The following is a 10,766-nucleotide window of genomic DNA, read 5'->3' on the forward strand; positions in this document are numbered from 1 at the left end:
TATTCAAGATGTGTGTGTGATAGTCTAACCCTACTTTCAGGTATGTGGCAATCTAGAAGTTCCACTTTTTAGAAGAGTATTTTCAAAGTTGGGATCTAAATCAAAATCCTTTCTAATGTTCAGTGATGGTCAACATTCAGCACTTCCTTTAGACAATGAAGTTCAGCAGTTCTGAAATTTGAATATTTAGGAAACTGAGGCTTCTTAAGTCATTAAATACTCAATTCATACATTATGTGAATAAACATTTAACTTCGTTGAAAAAAATGACACTTCCACTCTTAGTGGATGCTTTAAGGGCAGTTGCCAAATAGCAATTGGCAACAGCCTAATAGTTAAGAAACAGAAAATTATTAAGATGAGTAGGACTGTGTTCTTTGGAATTGATGGAGTGTTCAGATGGACTCATGTTTCTCACCTTGTTATATCCTTCAGTTTGAACATGTTTCTGTTACAAGATTGACTAGTGTAAGTCAGACTTCCTCTTGACTTTTATCTGTCACTCAGAACTGAATCCTCAAATCATTATGCACATTTGAGTCTAAACATTTGTGGTTTTTAAATGAAAGTCAGGGGATGAAATCTGGCATTTTCATGCAATGTATTATATGGTATGCATTAATGGTAAAGCAGTATAGTGTAATCAAAACTTTCTGTGGGAGCTGGTGTAGGCAGACTTTTTGACTGGATAAATCCTTTTCTATTAAAATAAATGATTTTTTTTCCCTGAGATGAAACACATATAAGCTGCTATAAATCATATCCCATACTATTAAAAAAAAAAAAAAGAATAAAACCTTTGTCTTCTCACTTTTTATATTTTTACTGTTTTTATTTTATTTCTATTTAAAAACTGTATTCTTGCACTACTGAACTGCCTTCACAGAACTATCTTCAAAATAACAGGCCTTTGCTATTTTTGTTGATGTGATTAAAAGTATCATTTTTATTTACTAATTCTCTTTAAACATTTGAAATGAAAAGCTACAAGCTATAGGTCCCCTGGAAACTGAAGAGACAGCCTACTAGTAGCTCTCTTCTGCTTCTAAGTCTTGTGAGTTTGATGGCTAACCTTACCAAAGATCATGTTAAATGAGCAGAATAACAACATTGATGAACTCCTGAAACCTGGATTACTCTTGTGTTAGAAGAGTGTGTAGAGGTACGAAAGTGGCTAAAACAAATGCCTGGTTCTTCAGAAACTGGTAGTCTTCTAAGCACAACCCCTGGCATGTGGAAAACTATAGATTCTTTTCCTCATTAATCCTAAAAATGCTTAAGTTTCAAGGTTGCACTCAGATACTTCTACACCAAAAAAAGCACCTCAAAAAATGAACATAATGAATCTACATTGTCATTGCTAGTGTGTGGTCTAACTTAATTTTTATATTATGCAGCTTACTATTTTGCATTATATAATCTGTTTTAAATATGCTAATTTCATAGAGTCATAGAACTATATAGTGGTTTGGGTTGGAAGGGACCTTCAAATATCATCTAGTCCAACTTCTCTTCCATGGGCAGGCACATCTTTCACTACACCAGGTTGCTCAGAGCCCCATCCTACCTGGCCTTGAACACTGCCAGGGAGGGGACATCCACAACCTCTTTAGGCAACCTATTCCAGTGTCTCATCACCCTCACTGTTAAAAATTTCTTCCTTATATCCAATCTAAATGTACCTTCTTTCAGTTTAAAACTGTTGTTCCTTGTCCTGTCAGTACAGGGCAGGAATCAAGTTATTGATTCTGTCCTACCAAAAGATTTGCATTTACACAACAGTGTGAAAAGTTAGAAACTGATGTATTTTTCAGTGATTCAGTCCAGTAAATAAAAGACTTTAAAAGAAAGTTCATGAAAAGAATTAGCTTCTCTTTGTGTTCCAGTTTGCCTTTGAGTAATTTCCATCCATTATGTGTTGTATAAATATCAAGCTGTTAAAGCCTTGATCAGGTTTTAGATGGCAGTGCACATCTCTGAAATTGCCATCTATCAAATACATTTAGGCCATTCTGAATTAATATTGGAGGAGAAGAAAATTATAAACCTTGAAATTGGATCAGAACAGGCTTTTTTGGAGCGTTAACTCTTCTTTCCCTTGTCACAAAAAAAAAAAAAAAATTCTTGTCATTTTCTGTTCTTGTTGAAATCCTAGGAATAGGAATGAGTTATCAGCATTTTAATTACTCCAGTTTACTTTGAAAATATTTAATTATGCCTCTCATTACTGTATGGCTTGGATATTTAGTTGTCATTGATACTCAAAGAAATAAGTTACTATTCAAAATAGAGCATTAATGAGATCATATTTTGAGTCAGTATCCTTTCTTTTTATAAAGTTTCAGTTCAGCAATAATTCTTTTTGTTGTTCAGATCTTCTAAAGAAAGGATATTGAGAGTATAGTTTGCAACTTATTGCAGAAGTCTGTATTTTCACAGATCTGCTCTACTCATGTGATTTTCAGATGGGCTCTATTCCTACTGTGCTATATTACCTTTGAATCTTGGAATGTTGGTATTTTCTCCTCTGACTATGTATACAGAAACATTATTAAAGGAATACTGTGTAAAGTTGGAAAGCATAATAGGATGTCTGTATAACTTTGATTGGGTCCCCTTTTTGCATATGCATTGTTACAGTCTTTAATTTCACAAATGCGTACCATTTTCCATATAACTTTGAGCAGTGCTCTTTATTTAAAAGTTCTAGTATAACTCTTTCTTCTTCATTATCTTCACTTCTCACCACAAAGAGCACACAGTTTTTTCCAGGGATTCATGTATAATACTTATTTCTGTCATTTTTGAATGCTTCACAAATATTAATTTTCTTTGAGAATCTTTGAGCTAAAAGAATGATATTTTCCATATGTTTTAGATCAGAAGGGCAGGGATGGAGAGATTAAAGGTCAAACAAATTTGCTAACATAAAATGAACAATTTGAGACACACATGGCCTAATTTTTCCAAATATATGACAGTAAGGAATTAAAAAATTTAAATCTCCTCAATTTACATTGCAATTTTGAAGCTTAGCACTTCTCCAAATCCTACTCCCTGGTCTTAAGAGGGTCTTTCAGCAAATGGAGAATATGGTGCTGTTTGGCACCAGCTGTAAGTCTGAGGTGAAATGTTTACTTACACATACCTCTGCAGCAGAAGGAAAGACACAATTATAGATGGTGGCATGCAGCTCTTTTACCTCTCTGGCTGCTCTTCTCTTTGCATATGTGAGTGCATTTGTAATTCACCATAGCTAACCAAACTTCTTTCAAGAGTAAATGCATTAAAAGCTATCCACATGATGAGATGTATTTTCAGACTCTTCCTGGAGAAGCTTAGGAATTCAGTATATTATTTTGTTCATATATATATTGTGTTATGTATTTATATCATTGAAAGCAGATTTGAGAAATTAATTTTACCCACCAGGGTGAAAGGTGTGTATATGCAGGCAGGAGAGGCAACCCCTCATGTCCTCTATGGGTTCATACTACAGTCCGAAACGGCTCCCAAACACATGTTCCCTTCTGCATGATGAGATTACCCGGGAACCCAGTTTTGTGTCTAGTGTCATTCCAATGTACAACACAAAGATCTATAGATATATATATCTCATTCACATACCAAATTCATAAAGTAAAAGGTATATGCTTCTAGGTCACATAGGTTTTTGTAAATTCAGGCTGTAGGTACTCTTTTCTTTAAGTAGAATGAAAGAGTTTTTTTGCTTACCAAATTCGGTCCCTTCTTCTTGTAGCAGAAGGGATGGTTCTACAACAACAGACTAACTTAGACCGGAGGTCATCTAGTCCAAGCCCTACTCAAAACAGGGCTAACATCTCAGTTAATCAGGTCACTTTGGCCCTCATCCTGTTGAATTTTGAGTATCTCCAAAGGTGGAGATTCCACAGATCTTTTGGGCAACCCGTCCCATATATAGTCTTCATAGTTGAATCAAAATAGTATCTTTTTTAAGAATAAAATGCCTTCGTTTTTACAAAAAACTGATTTCAATTCCAGATGAAATGTATTCAACTATTTACAGTAATGAAAAATTAGTGAATAATAGCTTATTTCCTCTTTCTAATTTTTTTTGGGGGGGGAGGGGACGGAAAAAGATCCCTTTCATACTATTAAAAAAAAAAATAGTCCCAGCTCTCTTTGTTTTAAGCTCCTAGCACAGCCTTGAATAAAACTGCAGTGAATGTTTTTAAACCCCAAGACAGTGAGCTAAGGTTTTTAAAGGATTAAGTTTGAGTAGAGGCTGGCGCTATGAAGGAATGTTACCCAGATGCTTTATTTCATATCACTCTACATGCAGCACCGTCCTTTGGTGCATCAGATTTGAAGGGTTAACCAAATAGTCTGAAAATATTATTCTGTTTTCCTTTTCTAATTATTGATGGTCATAATTTGTAATTGAAAAGCTTTCTTGATTAATGAAAGCACTTGTGAAAGACAAGTCATTCAGAAACAGGTTTTTTATTTCAACATGTGCTTTCATAAAGTATTTATGCATCATATTTCCCAAGTAGATATTCCCAAAATGTTGTCAAAACAACTTAGCCTGACAGCTTGTTTCCCATAGTTCTTCGTCTCCCATGGTTCCACTTATTTCTTAGACCATGAAGTGACTTGTCCTCAAGCTCTGTCCAGCTTATCCTCATATTTCATGAGATACTTGTGCATTAATAACTTTTAGTTGCTAGCTATATTTAGAGACATTTTCTATACACTTTTTTCTTTCAAATAAGGCATTAGAAAATTATTATTACTACTTGCTGCATACTTAGAGCTTTAAAAGTCAAAAGAGCTGTGAAAAAGAACTTTGCTTAAGGATTAATCACATCTGTGACCCAGGGGATAAGGGATCCCCACCTGTCAATAAGGCTTATAACTACTTATACCGGCTGAGCCAGAGTGTTTAAGTAACTTGACGTGAAAGTGACTTTTACTTGGTTGGGAGCAGAAATGAGGATTTCTCTGGCCATCAAAGCTATATTTTACAACGAAGATTGCATAGAGATCAGTAATTTTCTTACTCTTTCCACCTGTTAATTCACATTTTATGTAAAAATGAAGTAGAAGCTCCTGTAAAGCTATTTTTCAGCATGAACTATTGCTGTCATTGCCACTGCAGTAGTGCAGGATGATGAATGGGACAGAGAATTGATTCATGGAGCTATGGCTGGGAGGGAACACAGCCTTATGGTCCACAAACCAATTTTTCTATTAAGGTGTCATCTATTCTAGAACTGTATCTTCAGTTCACTGCATAAATCAGAAACTCCTTGTATCAATTCCCCTCAACTCCCTTTCCATTTTGAACTGTATGCAACTCTCAAATGCCTTCTGCTTTCAAGGACACATTCTTTGCTCCTCATTTCCATCCGTTTTCCTTCTTCTTTAATAAGTCAGAGTGTCTTTTCACCCTCTCTTTGGGACATGACTTTACCTCCATCTAGAAGAGGGGCTCTGGGAGCACTTCTGAGCTCCTCAAGTCCAAGACTTTGCACTCTCCATGTGCAGCCCTGCCTGCTTCCCTGCGGAGACACACAGGACCTGCTGCTCGGAGATCCCTTGGCCTGGGTGCAGCTGGGGGGACAGAGGCAGAAGGATGGCTGCAGTGTGTGCCCACCCCACGGCTTCGGCGAAGAGAACACCCGTCTTGCAGCCTGTAGCTCTGACCTGTCTCTAAGAGGGGAAAGTTTTGAGGTTGGCATCATTTGCAGACTGTTTAGGGAGGGGCGATGATGTACGTTAATGGCCTTCGTCAAGGTGTTACATGTTAGGGTGCAAAATCACAGAGGCAGTTGAAGCCGTTGGTACTGCTAACCTGTCTAAATTACTTTGTATTCTCCAATTATTATTTTTGATTCATTTTCTCCAAAATTGAAGGACAGCTGGCATTAAAGAAATGCTAAAGTGAATGTGAACCATTGTTTCTCTTAGTGTTCACTCAACAGACATTTTTTATTCCTTTTGTTAAAACCACTGGACGTTCTGCCCTCACAGGTTAGCAGGGCAGTAACCTTTGAAGACTTTTTAGTCTGCTGTTGAGTAACTTCTTCTTTCTCCTCAATCAAATAAAAAGCACACATTAATGCTCTCAAAGGAGGTTATTTATTATTGCAGTGGTGTAAATGAGGGCAGGATTTGGCCCATAAGCAATAAAGAGGAGTAGAGCATGTAATTCTTCACGCCATTGTGAGGAAAACTCTGTCCAGAAACAGTAAATTATCTGAAATTCTTTCAGGATATGTGAATGACTCCATAGTCAGAGAAAGCTTGCGAGGTTTAAAGCATAAAAATGACAACCATAAATAAAGGTAGAAACCCCTGATCCCCACTGAAATGAAATAACACAACATTCCTGAGGCACTGGTGTCTTTGGAAAATACATTGCCTGGCTGACTAGGGGAAAGGGAGGGAGGAAAGTAAACCCATCATCCTACTTAGAGCTTTGTCTTCCAAAAAGAAAATTTAATGCTCCTGCTTAAAAGGATGGTTTTCTCTAGGAAGACCTATCCTGTAAGGATGTGAGTTTATCGAGTTTGTAACACTTTCAAACATACGTAAATCAACAAATATATGCGTATGTATTTTAGTAACCACGTCTACCAAAAGTGTTTAACTAGATGGATAAAATACAGAAAGTATCCATATTCTTTAATGCATAGGGTGCAAAGTAGCAACAAAAGACAATAAGCATTTTCATAGAGAAGTGAAGGGGTGCACACAGCTTATCCTGACAGAGTTAAGCTTTCTAGAAAAAAAACTACTGTACTCTGGACATTTTCAATATCGTAACACTGTTAGCCTAGTTGCATTTGTGTTACCATTACCCCATTTCATTGGCATAGTAATGCCCACTGTAGGTAACCTGATAAAATAACTTCTCAAAATATGTTCCTTGGAAAGGACAAATCTGCAATCTGTGTTTTGATTTGGCATATTTCAAACGCTTCAGCATCACTGCAGCAGCAATTTAGAGGATAAAATCAAAATCCATAAACACTGGTTTAACAGTTCCATGATCTCAATAAGCATCAGTTTACTAATTCTGTGTTGAGTTTAAATGCATTATGATGCTATAGTTATGCCGCTTCCTGCCATCTCATTATGCCAGAACGAAATCTTAACTTTGCAATGAATTATGACTTCAAAGTAATCACACTGAAGAAATCTGCCAGTAATTTCTCGCTGTTACAGTAACAGAAGTGACACGTAAGTTTTAAAATCAAGACAAAGTCACCAAAAAAAGTTAAAAGCACAAAAGAGTGAGATAATTTTGTAGATGGACAATATTCAGAGATAGGCTCCTAGTGAAACCTAGCCTATCTCCTTCAGTTGTAGATGGCCTAAGCTATGGCTCTGTAGTCAAATTCTCTCTGCAATCAATAGCAGGGATTTGTGTTCAGCACCTCATGAAAATGGGCAACTTGCTTGTTTTAAAACTTTGAACCGTAGATGTTCATCTGCAATGTCAGCATAACTTTTGCTCCTTACACAACCGCTGAATATGCTCCACTGAGTCTATGATAGCCTGTGATGATAGCTTCTTTGATGAAGGTCAGATGTTAAGGAACTAATAAAATGACACAGCAGGTTCATATTAGTCTAGTCCCTATTTCAGCATAAATCTTTTTTCAACTGTTTGGCATGTACTTTGTCTCAATATAGAAATTATATAAAATTGTGTTCCTTCCTTATTAAGATATCCTGGCCTTGTCTTTTTATATAGATTGCTCTTAACCATAAAGTATATATGTGTGTCTGTACATCTACATATAGATATTAGAGTAAACATTATAAACATAAGAGGTAACCTTCTTCTATAATAATATTTTTGAAAATGAGTAGAACTGCATTTGTATTCAGAGTTTGATCTCAAACAATAAACTGACCATATCAAGAATAGACTCCTTTTACTCGGGTTTTTGGGTTGTGTTTTATTTTTTTTCTTTCCTCTTCTTAGTGATCAATGTGTAAATATGATTCAAGAATAGAAAGCAGCAGGAAATATTATTTGATTTTATCTAACACTTGAAAATTTTACTACAGGTTTCTCTTTCTTCTCTTCTTTGTTCTACTCCCTGCTGAAAAACTGTCTTCTTTACTGGGAGAGCCAATATTTTGAAAAGTAGAAAATGAATTTAAATGTCAATTTAAACATATTGGTTAAAAGATACTGGGCTGAGACTAATGACAGTTTCATACAGTGTGAGTATATTTTTATATTCATTATGTTTTGATTTAGTCTTCAAGAAAATACTAGAAGGCAATATCATTATACTGACATGCTGATTTTTGATCTTTTCAAAACAAATATAAGATAGAAAAGCAGTATGTGATGCACCAGCTATAAGTAACACACTTTTAATTATGTGCTATTACTCTAGAAGGTCTAAACACAGAGTGTCCCTGCAGTTTTTATCACTGTTTAAAGCATACTAATTGGTTCCTTTTCTTTACAGTAAGGTATTTGGCTGGGAATTCACAGTGGCAGTGGGTTCTCTTCTCTGCTACACTGCTGATGCGCTAGGTGATCTTGAGTGAGTAGTTTTACCTATCACTCTCTGTACTGAGTACATATAATTCAAATATAATTTTCACTACCCTACCATACTGAGATAACTGTTCAGATAGTGCACATGATATTCTTTAAATATTGACATTTCTGGGGAAATCTGCTTTACCAGTGCAAAGCAAAGTTACCCATGACAAATAACATTGTTAATATTTCTCTTAAAACTGAATGCAAAATAGCAATATGATACAGTGAAAATACTGTAATGCTAAGTCCTTTTTATTTGTATCAAAGACCTTCCTGATTGGAATTTTTTGGGTAACCCTTTAAATGAACATATAAGTTGACCAACAAGTTAGCTTATCACAGTGAATGTCTTACTAAAATAGACCTGCTCTTATGATTCATCTGTGCTATGAACACTGGTGAACTCGCCTTATTGATAAATGCATGAATAATATCATCATTCAATCTTTATTTGTGCTGCCTCATTTCTCTGTTTTCAGGCCTCAGCTGTAAAATGCTGGCCTACGAAATGATGGCTGCTTTCCCGGGGAGATGGAGAACACTCAAAATTTCATAAAGGGGACACTGAAATTGGGAGGGTTTATGTCTGAGAGCAACTTTTAAGACAACGGCTCGTCTCAGTTGTGAAGTCATTAAAAGGTATGAACAGAGCACAAAGTTTTGTCTTAGCTTCAGTGCTTAGTGCTTCAGTCTGACTTGGAACAAAACAGCAGCTGAACATCATCTTCTCCTGTTATAGGTACCCAGTGACAATTGGCTAAGCCTCTTGTACAAATAATACGAGAGACATCTTGCCCCAATTATTTGCACACACAAGAGGAAGAGATGCAAGAGGGTGGAAGTGATTTGCTTCGGGTTACAAGATGGCTCAGTGGCACAGCTGGAGTTCGACCCCACGCCTCCAGAGTGCTTGTGCTGAGTCCATACACGCAGCTCCCACATCGGCAGGCACAGAGGCTGGCACAAAACTGCCTGGTGGGCAGGGACGCAGGGAGCGGGTGAAAGCACAGTGCACTGCCTGAACAACGTTTTGTGCACACACAGCACAACTTCTCACAAGTCAGGTGTAGTTTGGCCATCTTCACATCTGGCAAATACAATACTGAATTTCATCTCAAGACTCCACGGTAACTTGTCTGACAACATCAGCCACATTGCACAGGTATGTTTTTATAAACTTGTACCTCTGTGTTGTAGGTCGAAGAGTTCTTTGTCTACATTAACCAGCTGTGTGGGTTCTAGTTTTCCGCATTACTTTTGTAAGTTGTTTGATAAAACAACTGTCTATGTCTGAACCGGTGTTTTACACAAATGGTGAGGAACACGTATATACAGATCAAGTGTAAGGTCTGAACAGCTCTTAAAATATTGGATACTTATTCTGGGTAGAGTCAGAAAATGAGATTAAGCCCATGTACAGCCATTCAACTGCAGAGTAATGCGCAACAAATAAAATTAAGTCAATTTTTTGTCACTTTTCCCCAGGTATATGAATTCTGTTTGGATTTTTTTCTTCTTATGTATTTGTACTGGCAGATTTTAGCTGAGTCTCTGAAAAGCATCACGGTGTTATAAAAACTGTGGATAAAACTATACAGCCCATGAGCTTGAACATTAGAATAACTTCGAAATTTGCATGCCTCTTCTTTTATTTTATAATGTAAATACGGACTAGATACAAGAAACGATTTCTAATTTCAATATCATGCCAACAATCACTTTGCCAACTAGTTGCTAGTACAAAAAGGAAAGCCATTGCAAAAGTATTATTTGAAGAAGATGACAAAAATTTGAAAGATAAGTTTCAATGGTGTGCCAAAAAATAAAATTATGTATAAAAGTTACTTTTGTAAAATTCTATGTGACGGGGGAAAAAAGACTTGTTTTTTTTAATAATATGATCTTCTGTTTTACCTTAGCTGGAGACAATTGCTGAATTGAAAAATGTATAAATTAAGTAGTCAGGTAAGAGGCTGAAGAAAGAAAATATTATTTTCAATTTTTAGACATAGCACAGGGAAAAATAAAAATTAAGTGAAAGACTTCCAAAGGAATATGCAGAACACAGATAGGAAATTGATAGTGAACTGCATTTGTCAAGGTAGATTGAAAAATCCCACCTGATCCCGTATGAATCTTTCAGTGACAGTATATCTATATATGAAAGTGATTTGCTTAACTTCCTACAGAAACCTATGGCAGAGGT

This window comes from Aquila chrysaetos, chromosome 5, assembly GCF_900496995.4.
Source record: "Aquila chrysaetos chrysaetos chromosome 5, bAquChr1.4, whole genome shotgun sequence".
NCBI classification, from domain to species: Eukaryota; Metazoa; Chordata; class Aves; order Accipitriformes; family Accipitridae; genus Aquila; species Aquila chrysaetos.